At 41.5% G+C, this 12,629-nt stretch overlaps 1 long non-coding RNA gene across 1 annotated transcript in view; it reads right to left on the bottom strand.

Annotated features, from left to right (window-relative positions):
• Positions 1–1,859: 1,859 nt before the first annotated feature.
• LOC138950482 (uncharacterized) overlaps positions 1,860–12,629 on the bottom strand; it is an 18,095-nt gene continuing 7,325 nt past the window's right edge. Inside the window, exons 2-3 of the long non-coding RNA XR_011450676.1 lie at positions 9,215–9,284; positions 1,860–3,805 (exon numbers count right to left, since the gene is read on the bottom strand). This is a non-coding gene — a long non-coding RNA (uncharacterized lncRNA). The remainder of the gene's footprint in view (positions 3,806–9,214; positions 9,285–12,629) is intronic.

Genomic DNA, 12,629 nt, shown 5'->3' with positions numbered 1-12,629 from the left:
TCACAGGAGTCCCTAAAGCTAGTGCTGACTGGGTGTAAACTGAACTGCAAAGACTCGGCTTACCAATGTACGGGTTAATGGTTGTGCTCCACTTGCATCAAAGCCAGGTTTACCTGCCAGAATCCTGTCATTATTACACAAACAAAATCAATTGTGTACCATACGTATGCAGCATAGCCAGGTTTGCCTGCCAGAATCCTGTCATTATCACACACACAAAATCAATGTTGTACCATACGTATGCAGCATAGCCAGGTTTGCCTGCCAGAATCCTGTCATTATCACACACACAAAATCAATGTTGTACCATACGTATGTAGCATAGCCAGGTTTGCCTGCCAGAATCCTGTCATTATCACACAAACAAAATCAATGTTGTACCATACGTGTGTAGCATAGCCAGGTTTACCTGCCAGAATCCTGTCATTATTACACAAACAAAATCAATGTTGTACCATACGTGTGTAGCATAGCCAGGTTTACCTGCCAGAATCCTGTCATTATCACACAAACAAAATCAATGTTGTACCATACGTGTGTAGCATAGCCAGGTTTACCTGCCAGAATCCTGTCATTATCACACAAACAAAATCAATGTTGTACCATACGTGTGTAGCATAGCCAGGTTTACCTGCCAGAATCCTGTCATTATCACACAAACAAAATCAATGGTGTACCATACGTATGCAGCATAGCCAGGTTTGCCTGCCAGAATCCTGTCATTATCACACACAAAAAATCCATGTTGTACCATACGTATGTAGCATAGCCAGGTTTACCTGCCAGAATCCTGTCATTATCACACAAACACAATCAATGGTGTACCATACGTATGTAGCATAGCCAGGTTTACCTGCCAGAATCCTGTCATTATGACACAAACACAATCAATAGTGTACCATACGTATGTAGCATAGCCAGGTTTGCCTGCCAGAATACTGTCATTATCACACAAACAAAATCAATGTTGTACCATACGTATGTAGCATAGCCAGGTTTACCTGCCAGAATCCTGTCATTATCACACAAACAAAATCAATGTTGTACCATACGTATGTAGCATAGCCAGGTTTACCTGCCAGAATCCTGTCATTATCACACAAACACAATCAATAGTGTACCATACGTATGTAGCATAGCCAGGTTTACCTGCCAGAATCCTGTCATTATCACACAAACAAAATCAATTTTGTACCATACGTATGTAGCATAGCCAGGTTTACCTGCCAGAATCCTGTCATTATCACACAAACACAATCAATAGTGTACCATACGTATGTAGCATAGCCAGGTTTACCTGCCAGAATCCTGTCATTATCACACAAACACAATCAATAGTGTACCATACGTATGTAGCATAGCCAGGTTTACCTGCCAGAATCCTGTCATTATCACACAAACAAAATCAATGTTGTACCATACGTATGTAGCATAGCCAGGTTTACCTGCCAGAATCCTGTCATTATCACACAAACAAAATCAATGTTGTACCATACGTATGTAGCATAGCCAGGTTTACCTGCCAGAATCCTGTCATTATCACACAAATAAAATCAATGGTGTACCATACGTATGCAGCGAAGTAAACACAGACCAGTATCAATGTGAGGTTTGGCTACCTTGTCATCAGGCATGGACAGAATATAACGTCATGTTATTATGACACTTATTTCATGCTAAATGTGATCACACCCCTTGATTGGATATTATCGAATGGAATATCCTTAACAAGGAACTTAGTCGATAAATATCGACAGGGGGCCGACAAATGGTTTAAATGTGAAATGTGTGTATTTGGGTGTGGGTCTGAAACAAACAAACAAGCAAACCATGTGACCCCCCCCCCCCCCCCCCCGGGCCGCAGGCCTTCGATGTAGTGATTGAAACAAAAAAAGGATGTTCTCAAATGGTTAAATTCTCATTTGGTCTGATTCTCAAATGGTACCGGTATACTTCCCCCCTCCTGGCCGCAGGCCTAGGATTTAAAAAAAAATAATTAATTAATTATTTATTTTAAACATTAAAAAAATTAATTAGAGTAAAACAAAACATTAAAACGTTCATAATAAATAATAATAATAAACAAGAATTTAACACACACAAAAACAAAAGAATAGATAATACCCCCATGCTGGGAATTGAACCCGGACCGCTCTCGCCGTAGCCGAACGCCTTTCCACCACACCACAAACTCTTCATTGCTCCGACAGTGAATTTAGTGGTATTATAGGGCCTACCTAACCGCTACTGGCAGACATGGGCCGATCGATCGACCGGTAACTTCCACACACAGCTTTGTCAGTTGTTGAGGCCTTGCAAAGTTTTGACGGCAACAACAATTATTGTAGTTCTCTAAGATTTTATTTCTGTTTGATTTGTAATATGTTGGGAAGACATAATTATTTATCAATTGATCAACACAATAAAACATAATAAAAAACGACACAACATTGTTAAAATTATTATTGGCCAACGTTGAACGTTTACGAAGGCCTCAATCTTCAGGCGCATAGACGACATTAATAGGTGCTTGATTTTGGTATTTTGAATTACATAACATTACACCTTTGTTGGGCTTCATGGTCATGGCAACAGCCATAATGATATTACATGATGTATAATATTATATTTCAGCGTGAATTACATGTCATCATACCAAACTGTCATACATTTTTTATTCCTACATTATTCTGATTGATCACAACCAAACCTACTATCATTGGACACATCCAAATGCAAGCGCCTGTTCTTGACAATTTCTCACTGATCTAAAAATAAAATCAGTGCAATTTCCTGGGTCAGGCTTTGCCACAGACACTCACAGTTTGGCCTGTAGGTAAAATGTACAATGTATTTTCTGATTTGTGCACAAAAGCTTTTTTTCTTTTTTCTTTTTTTTAACATAACAATGTTTAATGTCACTGTATGTTTGAAAGACCATGGTCACATTTGTAAAAACAAATGTTAAATTAGAAAACAAATAACATTTTGGTTCATGATTTTTTCCTACACCTGTGCTGAAAAAAAGAAATAAAAATGTTGGTATATAAGTCACTCAAATACAGCAAAATATGAATGGTTTGAGTTTGTTGCGGTTGACCCTGCACAGTTCGACCTATGATGTTTTTGTTGAACAATTTTGCCGTCACCCCTCCCATAGGGTGACGTATTTCACAACTTCCTGTGTTACACAAACTCAGTGATGACCAATTTTGCCTTCACCCCTCCCATAGGGTGACGGATTTCACAACTTTCTACTGATGAACAATGTTGCCTGCACCCCTCCCATAGGGTGACGGATGTCACAACTTCCTGTGTACACAAACTGATGACGTATTTCACAACAAAATGGCGCTGCCCATGATCCGGATGAATGGGGGCCTCCTGGCCCCCATAATAAACCAAAGCCAGCGTTAAGACTATACCCCGACCTACTTAGCTTCAATCCATTAAGTGAATTTCAGTAATGTACCCGGTACCTGTACTGATTTCAGACTTTAATCTCAACACTGCTAAACAAATGTAATGGGGAGCATAAACATCCAGGAAAGTGTAAACAATTATCAGAAGAGGTTACATGGTTTTGTCAGTCTGAATATGTTGTTAAATGCCAAATTGCCATGTCTATCCCCCTGTCCGTTCATTCTGTCATTGGTTCACGAGCAAACAGCGAGTAGTGCAGTCTGTGCACTGCTTACCAGTCTACTGCCTCCTGTGTGGATATTTTCCCACACTGCATTTCATCCTGGTCATCCTGAAGCTCAAAGCCCATGGACATCACTGCCGCAATCATATCATCAACCCTCTGCAACAAACACGGAGTGGGTCTATCAATCATAACACTGAACTAGTCGATATTCTAACTTGAAAATACGTGATAGAAATTATAGGTACAGTCAAACTGTTATCTTCCCTGCCCATAGAAACGAACCACAATTTTACATTCACTTTGTGTTAAAGTATTTGATTTTGAATATTCTAACTTGAAAATAATGATGCGATTGAAATGAAGTGACACTGTCAAACTGCTATCTTCCCTGCCTGCAACCGTTTCTACTATTGAGTTGCATGTTTCTGATTACAATCAACAATCACTTGGTCTATATCCCGCTATCCAAAATGTTTATGCATTTTCGTGTTCAATACAATTGTTTCTTGTTCACAAAAGCACTAATCAAAAATTTGCTCCAGGGGCTTGCAACGTAGTATAATATATGACATCACTGGGAGAATGCAAGTTTCCAGTACAACGGACTTAACATTTCTTACATACTGCTTGATTAAAATCTTTACAAACATTGACTGTATTCTATACAAGAAACACTTAACAAGGGTAAAAGGAGAACCAGAATCCGTTAGTCGCCTCTTACGACATGCTGGGGAGCATCGGGTAAATTCTTCCCCCTAACCCGCGGGGGGTAATGGACAATACAATGATTTGGACAACACAATGCTATGGACAACACAATGTTATGGACATCACAATGCTATGGGCAACACAATGTTATGGACATCACAATGCTATGGACAATACAATGTTATGGACAACACAATGCTATGGGCAACACAATGTTATGGACATCACAATGCTATGGACAATACAATGTTATGGACAACACAATGCTATGGACAATACAATCCAACGGACAATACAATTAATGCTATGGACAAGACAATGCTATGGACAATACAATGTTATGGACAACACAATGCAGTGGACAACACAATGCTATGGACAATCCAATCCAACGGACAACACAATGCTATGGACAACACAATGCTATGGACAACACAATGCTATGGACAACACAATGCTATGGACAACACAATGCTATGGACAACACAATGCTATGGACAACACAATACTCTTTGCAGCGAAATGATAAGGATAACACACTGCTATGGACAATGCAATACTTTGAACAGTACAATGCTGAGGACAATGCAATACTTTGAACAGTACAATGTTGAGGACAATGCAATACTTTGAACAGTACAATGTTGAGGACAATGCAATACTTTGAACAGTACAATGTTGAGGACAATGCAATACCTTTGTCACAACCCGAGTTTTTAGAGATGCAGAAGAAGCTAAAATAGGACTTTGTACATAGACGAATTGATGTAATTGTTATATTTTGGAGTGTATATAATAATTGTGCTATTTGCAACACAAATTATTGGAGTCCAAACACTATTGTGGAATGTATGCGGGTTGGTTTGAGGCGTGTTATGCCAGTAACATCGCATATGTTGCAAGGTTGTGTCCGAATCGTGGAACGGGCTATAGTCACCCGGCAACGCGCGGTGAACAAACCAGGTCAAGCTGCAGAAAACAAAGTGTGTTAATGTGTTGGGCACAGTAGTGCAGTCTAAATAATGTACATCTCATTTAGTAAGGCAATATAATGTAATGCATAAATTATATTATAGCGTATCTATAGGCTATTTAGCAAGTAAAGGAATTAATATAGTTCTAGGTCAGCGCGTTAATACACGTTGGCACCCCGTCAACGAAATAGGCCCGGTTATGGGTTAGTACTACCCGTGAGAGACAACGGTACGGTCGCAGACGTATTGGCGGGCGCGAGTACTCACATCACCCGGCGGTTGTAAGTTGAGCTTGTGTTATTGACTTGGCGGGTGAATTATTGTTTTCGTATTGCTGTGGCTGGGTAGATGTCGTTGTCTAATGTTTGTTTTGTTTGTGCTTACGTTTGGTATAGTTGTAATATTGTGGGACACGGTGAATGTGAGACATGTTATATCCGTGGGAATGTGCACGGGAAAGATAAGGATGACATCGACCGGTCCATTACAACATATTCGTATAGAGTGCCTCGGGATATATATATATTAACGCATGTCTGGAAGTGATATATAGTGAACGTACAGTGGAATAATATGTGTGTAATTATTTGCATATAACTATTAAATATTCGTTCACATGGAAAAATCACATATTATCCAAGATGGCGGCCGACATCCCGACAACTTTAGTATACTTATAGTATTGATCATGTTGTGTTATATCTTCATATTATAGTGTGTAATAATATGCGGGGATGTATCATACCTGTGCAGGGATATGGGTGTTGCGACATGCAATCGTGGTCATGTAATGTAATGTGAAGTTGGATACCACAATCTAACATTTAATGTACGTTGTCCAGTTATTTGTAACATATCACATGGCGTATATGGTCATAATAAAGACAATAAGTTTATAGGTTGAAGCGAACTATAAATATTATTGTAAAGCCCCGTTTTATAGCTAATGCATTAAATAATTATCCTTTTCCATACATGGTTGCCTGGTGTAATATTCGATCTTGATGTCCATCGGTATTATGCGCTAAAAGGTTGCATTACCGATGAGCACTAACACAACCATCGATACACGCCAGGTAGCTAGGGATGGTGTTGTTCAGTATTAACTTGCTGTTTTATTATATGCAGTTGGCCGGAGAGAACGGAGGAGGGACGTATGATTACGTGAAGGCGTTAAGACTGGACAGCGGGAACGCTGTCGGAAGGTGACTGCGGTTTACGGTGACGCATGAAGTGCGACATGGGTCACTCCGACAAGAAGGTTCCACACAGAGTGTACGCGGGACCACCAGAAGACGGCAAGAGGAAGGGGTTTGGTCAGCTCTACATGCCTAGGAATCTGGGGAACAGCTCTGAAGGATGGAGCTGGGTACGACGAGCTTAGGCAGTCGGGGACCTTTCTAGTGGGTCAGAATCAGAAAGCTGCGGCATTCTGAGGAGGGAAGGACAAAGGCGCCTGTATAGGGCAGTGTGTATCCCTGAAAAGCTAAGTACCCTGTCGCTGTTAAAGTATGTGTCTGTGTTCGTGTGATTGGGTGATGCAACATTATTGAGCGCCGGATACGAACAGACTATAGAACCAGGGGGGGTGTTTAGGAGGGAAGGACAAAGGCGCCTGTATAGGGCAGTGTGTATCCCTAAAAAGCTAAGTACCCTGTCGCTGTTAAAGTATGTGTCTGTGTTCGTGTGATTGGGTGGTGCAACATTATTGAGCGCCGGATACTAACAGGCTATAGAACCAGGGGGGGTGCTTAGGACTGGATTCCAGGATAATTTCATGTGAATTCATGTGTTGTCAATGTTTGTAGTATTTGTATGGTGTACGCGTTAAATGTGTGGATGTTATGTGCATAAATTTGTGTTTATTATATAAAGCTTATAAGTTACATGTGGTTCCTTTAGTTTTTATACATAGTGACGTCTATCTCCACTTGTAATCTTTCTTGGGTGTGTGGTGAGTGAATGAGTTGGGTGTTTGCGTGTGCTCCCAAGATTGCTCAATCTTGAGGGGATAAGCCGTCACGTGTCAACCTTGAACAGTACAATGTTGAGGACAATGCAATACCTTGAACAGTACAATGCTGAGGACAATGCAATACTTTGAACAGTACAATGCTGAGGACAATGCAATACTTTGAACAGTACAATGCTGAGGACAATGCAATACCTTGAACAGTACAATGCTGAGGACAATGCAATACTTTGACCAGTACAATGCTGAGGACAATGCAATACTTTGAACAGTACAATGCTGAGGACAATGCAATACCTTGAACAGTACAATTTTGAGGACAATGCAATACTTTGAACAGTACAATGCTGAGGACAATGCAATACTTTGAACAGTACAATGCTGAGGACAATGCAATACTTTGAACAGTACAATGCTGAGGACAATGCAATACTTTGAACAGTACAAATATTTTCTGCTGTACAAGATTACGTTATGTCAACTGATCGCTTCGGCTGATATTATAATTATTAACAGTGACAGCAATAGATGTAGCAAAGCATTCATTCTCTCTCTCTCTCTCTCTCTCTCTCTCTCTCTCTCTCTCTCTCTCTCTCTCTCTCTCTCTCTCTCTCTCTCTCTCTCTCTCTCTCTCTCTCTCTCTCTCTCTCTCTCTCTTTATTTGTATAAAATATTATGAAATATTTTGAAAGAAAAGGGTTGAAGTTATCACTTGTTCGCCATGTCTTGTTATCAGAATGTGTATTGATTATTAGTTTTGGAACGTGTCCATAAGCAGTCTGCTTGTTAACGTTCTTAATGTTGTTACTGTATATAACATGTATACAAGAAATTAATAAAAACACGCTTAAACCAATGCAATACTTTGAACAGTACAATGCTGAGGACAATGCAATACGTTGAACAGTACAATGCTGAGGACAATGCAATAAACAGTACAATGTTGAGGACAATGCAATACTTTGAACAGTACAATGTTCAGGACAATGCAATACTTTGAACAGTACAATGTTCAGGACAATGCAATACGTTGAACAGTACAATGCTGAGGACAATGCAATACTTTGGACAGTACAATGTTGAGGACAATGCAATACTTTGAACAGTACAATGTTGAGGACAATGCAATACTTTGAACAGTACAATGTTGAGGACAATGCAATACTTTGAACAGTACAATGTTGAGGACAATGCAATACTTTGAACAGTACAATGCTGAGGACAATGCAATACTTTGAACAGTACAATGTTGAGGACAATGCAATACTTTGAACAGTACAATGTTCAGGACAATGCAATACTTTGAACAGTACAATGTTCAGGACAATGCAATACGTTGAACAGTACAATGCTGAGGACAATGCAATACTTTGGACAGTACAATGCTGAGGACAATGCAATACTTTGAACAGTACAATGCTGAGGACGATGCAATACTTTGAACAGTACAATGCTGAGGACAATGCAATACGTTGAACAGTACAATGCTGAGGACAATAGACTGCGATGCACAACAAATCACGATGCACAACAAATCACGATGCAAAATGCAGAACAATGACGACTCAACAACATTGTCAAATCAACACTACTGACTTCACAACACTACTGACTTCACAACACTACTGACTTCACAACACTACTGACTTCACAACACTACTGACTTCACAACACTACTGACTTCACAACACTACTGACTTCACAACACTACTGACTTCACAACACTACTGACTTCACAACACTACTGACTTCACAACACTACTGACTTCACAACACTACTGACTTCACAACACTACTGACTTCACAACACTACTGACTTCACAACACTACTGACTTCACAACACTACTGACTTCACAACACTACTGACTTCACAACACAATGGACAACACAACACGGTTACAGCGGCCTACCTGACGTGGTGTCTTTGGAATGGCCCCGCTATCTCCCTGTCGGCTCGCCATTGTGCTTGCTCTGTCTCACCTGAAACATCAACACCATGTTACAATGGGTGAAACCTGTATCACCTCAAACATCAACACCATGTTACAATGGGTGAAACCTGTATCACCTCAAACATCAACACCATGTTACAATGGGTGAAACCTGTCTCACCTCAAACATCAACACCATGTTACAATGGGTGAAACCTGTATCACCTCAAACATCAACACCATGTTACAATGGGTGAAACCTGTATCACCTCAAACATCAACACCATGTTACAATGGGTGAAACCTGTCTCCCCTCAAACATCAACACCATGTTACAATGGGTGAAACCTGTCTCACCTCAAACATCAACACCACGTTACAATGGGTGAAACATGTATCACCTCAAACATCAACACCATGTTACAATGGGTGAAACCTGTCTCACATCAAACATCAACACCACGTTACAATGTGTGAAACCTGTATCACCTCAAACATCAACACCACGTTACAATGTGTGAAACCTGTATCACCTCAAACATCAACACCACGTTACGATGGGTGAAACCTGTATCACCTCAAACATCAACACCATGTTACGATGGGTGAAACCTGTATCACCTCAAACATCAATACCATGTTACGATGGGTGAAACCTGTCTCACCTCAAACATCAACACCATGTTACAATGGGTGAAACCTGTATCACCTGAAACATCAACACCATGTTACAATGGGTAAAACCTGTATCACCTCAAACATCAATACCATGTTACAATGGGTGAAACCTGTATCACCTCAAACATCAATACCATGTTACGATGGGTGAAACCTGTATCACCTCAAACATCAACACCATGTTACCATATGCCATAGGTGAAACCTGTATCACCTCAAACATCAACACCATGTTACCATGTGTGAAACCTGTATCACCTCAAACATCACCACCATGTTACAATGGGTGAAACCTGTATCACACCTCAAACATCAATACCATGTTACCATGTGTGAAACCTGTATCACCTCAAACATCAACACCATGTTACAATGTGTGAAACCTGTATCACCTCAAACATCAACACCATGTTACAATGGGTGAAACCTGTATCACCTCAAACATCAACACCATGTTACGATGGGTGAAACATGTCTCACCACAAACATCACCACCATGTTACCATGGGTGAAACCTGTATCACCTCAAACATCACCACCATGTTACGATGGGTGAAACATGTATCACCTCAAACATCAACACCATGTTACAATGGGTGAAACCTGTATCACCTCAAACATCAACACCATGTTACGATGGGTGAAACCTGTATCACCTCAAACATCAACACCATGTTACGATGTGTGAAACCTGTATCACCTCAAACATCAACACCACGTTACAATGGGTGAAACCTGTATCACCTCAAACATCAACACCACGTTACGATGGGTGAAACCTGTATCACCTCAAACATCAACACCACGTTACAATGGGTGAAACCTGTATCACCTCAAACATCAACACCACGTTACAATGGGTGAAACATATCTCACCTCAAACATCAACACCATGTTACAATGGGTGAAACCTGTATCACCTCAAACATCAACACCACGTTACAATGGGTGAAACCTGTATCACCTCAAACATCAACACCACGTTACAATGGGTGAAACCTGTATCACCTCAAACATCAACACCATGTTACAATGGGTGAAACCTGTATCACCTCAAACATCAACACCACGTTACAATGGGTGAAACCTGTATCACCTCAAACATCAATACCATGTTACGATGGGTGAAACCTGTATCACCTCAAACATCAACACCACGTTACAATGGGTGAAACATGTATCACCTCAAACATCAACACCATGTTACAATGGGTGAAACCTGTATCACCTCAAACATCAACACCATGTTACGATGGGTGAAACCTGTATCACCTCAAACATCAGCACCATGTTACGATGTGTGAAACCTGTATCACCTCAAACATCAACACCACGTTACAATGGGTGAAACCTGTATCACCTCAAACATCAACACCATGTTACAATGGGTGAAATCTGTATCACCTCAAACATCAACACCATGTTACGATGGGTGAAATCTGTATCACCTCAAACATCAACACCATGATTGTTACAATGGGTGAAACCTGTATCACCTCAAACATCAACACCATGTTACAATGGGTGAAACCTGTATCACCTCAAACATCAACACCATGTTACAATGGGTGAAACCTGTATCACCTCAAACATCAACACCACGTTACGATGGGTGAAACCTGTATCACCTCAAACATCAACACCATGTTACGATGGGTGAAACCTGTATCACCTCAAACATCAACACCATGTTACGATGGGTGAAACCTGTATCACCTCAAACATCAACACCATGTTACGATGGGTGAAACCTGTATCACCTCAAACATCACCACCATGTTACGATGGGTGAAACCTGTATCACCTCAAACATCAACACCATGTTACAATGGGTGAAACCTGTATCACCTCAAACATCAACACCATGTTACCATGGGTGAAACCTGTATCACCTCAAACATCAACACCATGTTACGATGGGTGAAACCTGTATCACCTCAAACATCACCACCATGTTACGATGGGTGAAACCTGTATCACCTCAAACATCAACACCATGTTACAATGGGTGAAACCTGTCTCACCTCAAACATCAACACCATGTTACGATGGGTGAAACCTGTATCACCTCAAACATCAACACCATGTTACAATGGGTGAAACCTGTATCACCTCAAACATCAACACCACGTTACGATGGGTGAAACCTGTATCACCTCAAACATCAACACCATGTTACGATGGGTGAAACCTGTATCACCTCAAACATCAACACCATGTTACGATGGGTGAAACCTGTATCACCTCAAACATCAACACCATGTTACCATGAATCAACAAGAAAAACGAATGCTTACACACGACTCGCCTTCGTTACCCCCGCCCCTCCCTGAACCACCTTACCCCGCCCCTCCCTGAACCACCTTACCCCCGCCCCTCCCTGAACCACCTTACCCCCGCCCCTCCCTGAACCACCTTACCCCCGCCCCTCCCTGAACCACCTTACCCCCGCCCCTCCCTGAACCACCTTACCCCGCCCTTCCCTGAACCACCTTACCCCCGCCCCTCCCTGAACCACCTTACCCCCGCCCCTCCCTGAACCACCTTACCCCCGCCCCTCCCTGAACCACCTTACCCCCGCCCTCCCTGAACCACCTTACCCCCGCCCCTCCCTGAACCACCTTACCCCCGCCCTCCCTGAACCACCTTACCCCCGCCCCTCCCTGAACCACCTTACCCCCGCCCCTCCCTGAACCACCTTACCCCGCCCCTCCCT

Source organism: Littorina saxatilis, linkage group LG16 (genome assembly GCF_037325665.1).
Source record: "Littorina saxatilis isolate snail1 linkage group LG16, US_GU_Lsax_2.0, whole genome shotgun sequence".
NCBI lineage: Eukaryota > Metazoa > Mollusca > Gastropoda > Littorinimorpha > Littorinidae > Littorina > Littorina saxatilis.
The sequence above is the reverse complement of the archived record's forward strand: the minus strand, read 5'-3'. Positions and strand labels throughout refer to the sequence as shown.